Raw genomic sequence first — 8,355 nt, 5'->3', positions numbered from 1 at the left:
ATGGTTTATCTTTTGACAACTCAATTGTACGCTCCGGTGTTCCTCAAGGTTCCGTTTTAGGACCACTATTTTTTTCACTATATATTCTGCCTCTTGGTGATGTCATTCGGAAACACATGTTCCACTGCTATGCAGACGACACACAGCTGTACATTTCAATGAAACGTGGTGAAACCCCAAAATGTCCTACCCCGGAAGCCTGTGTTTTAGACATAAGGAAGTGGATGGCGGCAATGTTTAATTTTTGAACTCGGACTAAACAGAAATGCTAGTTCTAGGTCCAAAGAAACAAATTTATCTGCTGTCGGATCTGACAATTAATCTTGATGGTTGTACAGCGTCTCAAATTAAACGGTGACTTCAGCATTACTTTGGACCCTGATCTCAAGAATAAAAAGAACAGCTTTTTTCCATCTTTATAAAACTGCAAAAACCATATTTTTTTTTTTGGGGGGGGGGGGGGCACTTCTAGATAAGACTACTGCAAAGCTCTACTCTATGGCTACCCAGATAAAGCATGAAATAAACTTCAGTTAGTGCTAAACACGGCTGCTAGAATCTTGACTAGAACCAAAAGACTGTGTCATAATTACTCCAGTGCTAGCCTCTCTACACTGGCTTCCTGTTAAGGCTAGGGCTGATTTCAAGGTTTTACTGCTAACCTACAAAGCATTACATGGGCTTGTTCCTACCTATCTCTCCGATTTGGTCCTGCCATACATTTCTAAGTAAACAGCTGGAGGCAGGGCTTTCTCCTATAGCGCTCCATTTTTATGGAATGGTCTGCCTATCCATGCGAGGGTTGCAGACTCGTTCTCGACCTTTAAGTCTTTACTGAAGACTCATATCTCCAGAAAGGCCTATCATTGAGTGTAGTCTGGCCCAGGGGTGCGAAGGTCAATGGCAAGGCATTGGAGTGATGAACCGCCCTTGCTGTCTCTTCCTGTTCGGCTCACATCTCTCCACTTGGTTCTCTGCCTCTGACCATATTACAGTGGCTGAGTCAATGGCTTACTAGTGCTCTTCCATGTCGTCCCTAGGAGGGGTGCGTCACTTGAGTGGGTTGAGTCGATGACGTGATCTTCCTGTCCGGTTTTGAGCACCCTTGGGCTCATGCGGTGGAGAAGATCTTTGTGGGCTATACTCAGCCTTGTCTCAGAGTAGCAAGTTGGTGGTCTATTGATATCCCTCTAGTGGTGTGGAGGGTTATATCCTACCTGGTTGGCCCTATTGTTAGAGGGGGCCACAGTGTCCCTCAACCCCCGCCCACCTGTCACTGTCCCATCTCAGCCTCCAGTATCTATGCTGCAATTGTCTATGTACCGGGGGATAGGGTCAGTCTATATCTGCTGTAATTCTCCTACCTTAGCTGGTGTCCTGTGTGAATTCCCAGTCGTTCAATCACAGTTATTGATACATTGTCTGTTTTGCCAGTAGCCTAAAGCTCGCCCTCTCTCCCTCCCTGCCCGGAGGACCTGAGCCCTAGGACCATGCATCAGGACTACCTGGCCTGATGACTCCTGGCTGTCCCCAGTCAACCTGGTCATGCTGCTGCTCCAGTTTCAACTGTTCTGCCTGCAGCTATGCAACCCTGACCTGTTCACCAGATGTGCTACCTTGTCCCGGACCTGCTGTTTTCGACTCTCTCTTTCTACCCCACCTGCTGTCTCGACCTCTGAATGCATGAATATGAAAAGCCAGCTGACATTTACACCTGAGGTACTGGCCTAATGAACCCTCTACAACCACTGTGATTATTATTTGACCCTGTTGATCATCTATGACAGTTTGAACATCTTGAAGAACAACCTGGCACTTTGAACAACCATGTACTCTTATAATCTCCACCAAGCACAGCCAGAAGAGGATTTACCACCCCTCAGAGCCTGGTTCCTTTCTAGGTTTCTTCCTAGGTTCCTGCCTTTCTAGGGAGTTTTTCTTAGCCCCCATGCTTCTACATCTGCATTGCTTTCTGTTTGGGGTTTTAGGCTGGGTTTATGTATAGCACCTTATATAGCACCTTATGTGACATCTGATGACGTAAAAAGGGTTTTATAAATTAAGTTGATTGATTGATTGATTGAGTGCATGTCAGAGCAAAAATCAAGCCATGAGGATGAAGGAATTGTCCGAAGAGCTCTGAGACAGGATTGTGTCGAGGCACAGACCTGGGGAAGGGTACCAAAAATGTCTGCAGCATTGAAGATCCCTAAGAACACAGTGGCCTCCATCATTCTTAAATGGAAGAAGTTTGGATCCACCAAGACTCTTCCTAGAGCTGGCCGCCAGGCCAAACTGAGCAATCGGGGGAGAAAGGCCTTGGTAAGGGAGGTGCCCAAGAACCCGATGGTGACTCTGACAGAGCTCCATAGTTCCTCTGTGGAGATGAGAGAACCTTCCAGAAGGACAACCATCTGTGCAGCACTCCACAAATCAGGCCTTTATGGTAGAGTGGCCAGACGGAAGGCACATGACAGCCCGTAAGGCACATGACAGCCCGCTTGGAGTTTGCCAAAAGGCACCTAAAGGACTCTCAGACCATGAGAAACAAGATTCTCTGGTCTGATGAAACCAAGATTAAACTATTTGGTGTGCCAAGCTTGTAGCGTAATACCCGAGAACACTCAAATATGTAATCGCTGCCAAAGGTGCTTCAACAAAGTACTGAGTAAATGGTCTGAATACTTATGCAAATGTGACATTTCCAGGTTAAAAAAAAATGTCAAACCTGTTTTTGCTTTGTCATTATGGGGTATTGTCTGAATACTTTCTGAATGCACTGTACGTTGTGATAATTGCAATTGTTTCCTTTATAACCCATTTGTATATATTCCACCGTGATATTCAATAAGGCCGAGATAACAAAAACACAACAATCACACAAAACTGGAGAGCAACATATGTCCTCAAAGCAAATATTGGATGTAGCAAACAGTTACATGACCTAATGCATAGTCAAGGAAGTTAATGTTTTCAACAGTTTACGAAACAACTAATGATTTAGAACCACAGAGTTACCGCATGTCAGCACAAAGACAACAAGAGCACTGCCTCTGTTATTCCAGCACCATTTCAACTTTGAAACATCATCAAATCAACTAGGCTATAATACAGTGAAAACAAACTTCAAGATACCAAAAACTAGATTGGACTAGATTGTCCAGTCAATGCTGCTAAATTTCATATTCCTGTCAATGGCACGGATTTCTGTATCTGTGTGTGTGCATGCACGCACAAGTAGAATTTTTGTTTGTTGTCTCACCCTACTTGTAGGCTAGTTGAACACCGATGCCATGCCTCCTCTCTTTCATGTTGGCAGAATGGTCTATGGCTCTGTCATGCGGTACACTTTTAGTTTTTGTTATCATAAGGCTACCTAGTTAAAATGCTTGATTGCCTACTCCCTCCCATGCGCAACAATGCGCCAGCTAAGTTAGCTAGCTAGTTAATGTGAGTCTACTACTACACCTAAGCTACATATTGAGCTTCAACTGTCTCAGGTCAGTTGCACAGCATATAAATGTATGGTTAGATCAGAATCGCCGTCATAATCATTGGCCTGTACAGAGAATTACATAAGTCAAAACCACAAGTCCAAATCCCCATCTCCATCCATGGCTTAGAAAAACGCTGATTTAGCAAGCTAGCTACTGTAGGACAACAACACAAGCAGACCAGAAACATAAAATATTTGGGGAAGCCCGGCTTCCCTTGGCATCCATGAATACACGGCACTGCCTTCTACAGTACTACAGTTCCAATCTACTACAGTCCCATTCTACTACAGTCTCTCTCTAAAACCATTTGCCTCTCTCAAAATCAATTCAAAGTGCTTTATTGGAATGGAAAACATATGTTTACATTGCCAAAGCAAGTGAAATGGAAAATAAACAAAAGTGAAAAAAACAATAAAAAATGTACAGTATACATTACACTCACAAAAGTTTAAAAGGAATAGAGACATTTCAAATGCCATATCATGGCTATGTACAGTGTTATAGCGATGTGCAAATACTTAAAGTAGAAAAGAGAAAATACATAAACCTAAATATGTTTTTTTGTTCTTCACTGGTTGCCCTTTTTTGTGGCAACAGGTCAGAAATCTTGCTGCTGTGATCACTGTGGTATTTCAACCTATAGATATGGGAGTTGATCAAAATTGGATTTGTTTAGGATTTCTTTGTGGGTCTGTGTAATCTGAGGGAAATATGTGTCTCTAATATGGTCATATATTTATTTGGCAAGAGGTTAGGAAGTGCAGATCAGTTTCCACCTCATTTTGTGGGCAGTGTGCACATAGCCTATTTTCTCTTGAGAGCCAGGTCTGCCTACGGCGGCCTCTCTCAATAGCAAGGCCATGTTCACTGAGTTTGTACATAGTCAAAGCTTTCCTTAATATTGTGTCAATCCCAGTGGTCTGGTATTCTGCCACTGTGTACTCTCTGTTTAGGGCCAAATAGCATTCCAGCTTTTTTTTGTAAATTATTTCCAATGTGTCAAGTAATTCTATTTTTGTTTTCTCATGATTTGGTTGGGTCTAATTGTGTTGCTGTCCTGGGAACCTGTGGGGTCTGTTTGTGTTTGTGAACAGAGCCCCAGGACCAGCTTGCTTAGAGAACTCTCATCTAGGTTCATATCTCTGTATATCACGATTTAGGGAAAACCCAGATGCAGACAGTGTCGAAGTAACAAAAGTGTATTACTAGAACAGGGGGCAGGCAAAACGACAGCTCAAGGGCAGGCAGAGGTCAGTAATCCAGATCAGAGTCTAAAAGGTACAGAGCGGCAGGCAGTCTCAGGGTCAGGGCAGGCAGAGGTCAATAATCCAGATCAGAGTCTAAAAGGTACAGAGTGGCAGGCTGGCTCAGGGTAAGGGCAGGCAGAATGGTCATAACCGTTAAAACTAGAAAACAGGAGACAAAGGGCTGTGAGACATGGGTTTGATTTTAGACACATGAAATGTGGGATGTATACCGAGGGTCCGGGGCAACGGAAGACAAACAGCAGAGGGGCTAATGACCTTGGAGATGGGTCACCTCCAGGTACCGACGACAAGCGGACTGCCACCGGACCCCGGCTGCCCGGTATCATCTCGGACAGAAGGTATGGCTGTCCATCCAGGATCTGCCCCTCCGGGTGGATTCCCGCAAACTTTCCCGACGGTTTTACAGGGTGGCAGGCTGGCTCAGGGTCTGGGCAGGCAGAATGGTCAAAACCGGGAAAACTAGAAAACAGGAACTATAGAAAAGACAGAAGCAAGGGGAAAACGCTGATAAGCTTGACTAACAAAATGAACTGGCAACAGGCAAACAGAGAACACAGGTATAAATACACAGTGGATAATGAGGGGAGATGAGAGACACTTGGTGGGGGGTGGAGACAAGCACAAAGACAGGTGCAACAGATCTGGGTGTGACTCTGCAGGTGATGGATTTGTTAAGGAAGGTATGGGAATTGCTTATTTTTAGGTGGTTGTATGCATTATTTGATGTTTTATGCTGTACTCTCTCTCTCTCTCTCTGGGTGTTGCCTCTAAACTACTGGGCATGGTGATTTATTGTCCCGTGGCCCCTGACATTCTCACATAACAACATCCAGCTGGAGCAAGGCTGTCACTCGCTTATGTCAATGTGGGTGTGTGACCTCGCCAGGTGACTCATACGCAAACACACACACGCACACACCAGTAGGAGTCACCAACCTAGGAGTCAAGTTTGTAAAACATAACTTTCCATATTGAAAACATTGCCTGAGCCATACCATCCCTCACCCAGGCAGATGCAAACTCATCCACCCCTTCATTTTCTCTTGGATCAACAATGCACTGTTTGGGGTCTCCCAGCCAATTTACAACAGAGACTTCAACTAATCCAGAACAGTGCTGCCAGGACCAAGAAGTCAGATCACATCAACCCGATCCTGGCCCAACTCCACTGGCTACCGGTCAACTACAGGATCGACAGGATCGAAAGCGTTCCACAGGGATGCTGGCCCATGTTGACTCCAATGCTTCCCAGAGTTGTGTCAAGTTGGCTCGGTGTCCCTTGGGTGGTGAACCATTCTTGATACACACAGGAAACTGTTGAGCGTGAAACACCAAGCAGCGTTGCAGTTCTTGACACAAACCAGTACGCCTGGCAACTATTACCATACTCCCTTTCAAAGACACATAATCTTTTGTCTTGCCAATTCACCCTCTGAATGGCATACATACACAATCCATGTCTCAATTGTCTCAAGGCTTAAAAATCTATTTTCAACCTGTCTCCTCCCCTTCATCTACACTGATTGAAGTGGATCTAACAAGTGACATCAATAAGGGATCATAGCTTTCACCTGGATTCACCCGGACAGTCTACGTCATGGAAAAAGCAGGTCTTCCTAATGTTTTGTACACTCAGTGTATATTTTTAAATAAGTCAGTAGAGCTTTGAGATAAATCTGTAATGAAAAGCGTTATACAAATTAAATGTATTATTCTTATTACTGTTATATATGAATTTACACACACTCACAAGTACACGCACACACACATCATCTAAGGTGTCGGGGGGAAGTGTCGCTCCACAGATTATGGCAAGGTGATAGGTCGAATGTTTGGGAGGGGGCAGGGAGAGGTAAAATGGGGGACAGAGCACTTTGGGTAATTGGTTATTGTCCCTTGGGACAGGGGGAGAGACATGACATCATACAGTCTGAGAGAGAGAGAGAGAGAGAGAGAGAGAGAGAGAGAGAGAGAGAGAGAGAGAGAGAGATGGAATGGCAGATAGAGAAGACAACCATTTTTGATTTTCACAAAATGTGTGTGTGAGTGCGGGGCTCAGGTGGGTTCTACCCTAATACGCTTACTGAATGAAACAAGACCATAGTGACCACACACCCACATAGATGCACATGCACGCACGCACACACACACACACACACACACACACACACACACACACACACACACACACACACACACACACACACACACACATCGAGGAATATGAAGTGTTGGAGCTATGGCAAGAGAAGAGAGAGAAGGGAAAGTGAAAGAATGCAAAGGAAAGGAGGAGTGTAAGGGTGATGAGGTGGAGAGAGGGCCCAGAGGCTGAGGAGGCTATCTCCTACAGTGCACAGCTTAGGGTCTCTGTGGTTAATGTCTTCTGTGAGAGAGAGAGAGAGAGAGAGAGAGAGAGAGAGAGAAAGAGAGAGAGAGAGAGAGAGAGAGGGAACAAGGGAGCAAGGGAGAAAGAGAGAGAGAGAGGCAGTGGGGTGTGTGTGTGCGTGCGTGTGGGTTGGATTTTAGCAAGGAGTAAAATGTTTGTTTAGGAGCTGTTACTGCATTGCTGTTAACTGTAAGTATGGGCCACTCAGCAAATGGAGCAAACCATACTCATACGAGGGACAGCGAGAGAAACCTTGCTTGCCTTCTTAAATACACCTGCAGTGCAGACTAACTGACTATGGAAGCTCAGTCAGAGATGGAGAAACACAACTTTTCAAGCATAGGGGAGTTGTGTGTGTGTGTTTGTGGATGCGTGTGTGCGTGCATGTGTGTGTATGTGTGACCAGGGTTGGCGAGTAACGTATTACATGTAATTATATGTAATCAGTTCAATGTAAGGGATTACAAAAATCCAGGAACTGTAATCCGTTACGTTACCAGCAAAAATATTGTAATCAGATTACAGATACTTTTGAAAATTGAAAAAGTAGATGATTACTTCAAGGATTACCTTTAAATCTTTGACACTTCTCTGTTTTCTCAATTACATTCAAATCAGCATTGGAAAAAGGCATAAGTTTAAATTTGTTCAATGTTAGCGAGTCTGAATTTAATTCAAAGACCACTATGATGACACTCCAAATGTGTTGGATGGATCGCAGGAAAAGAGCAGGAATAGGCTTTTGTAGGTTACAGTCCAAGCTATTTCTTCTAATGGTGCGACTTCTGTCGGCATCCAAAGTTATCCAACTTGAATAAACGCTTGGAGGTAAAGATGGCAGCAGTGGTGTAGTCACTTATTATTGATATCTACATAGCACATGGATGTGAATCCATTTTTGGACATTTCTCCAGGCCCATCCCTCAGCTTTTCAACAAAACAGAGCAATGTTATTGTTATTGCCTTTTAAACAGCTGCATATTATCAAGATATCAAAGTGTCACCAACAAAAAGGTAAACAATAGGCCTACACAGTGGCAATTTTTGCATGTAAATCTTGGTGGGGAAAAAAATTGAATTGTGGGATGATTGCCAGCAAAGCCACTACACAACACAACACTAAACAATACATGAACTGCACAATACCACTGCTACACCTGTCTAACAGCGGAGCCTTGTCTGGCAGTGAAACTGTTAATTCAGC

Source organism: Oncorhynchus kisutch, linkage group LG15, assembly GCF_002021735.2.
Source record: "Oncorhynchus kisutch isolate 150728-3 linkage group LG15, Okis_V2, whole genome shotgun sequence".
Taxonomy (NCBI): domain Eukaryota; kingdom Metazoa; phylum Chordata; class Actinopteri; order Salmoniformes; family Salmonidae; genus Oncorhynchus; species Oncorhynchus kisutch.
This window is presented reverse-complemented; position numbering follows the sequence as displayed.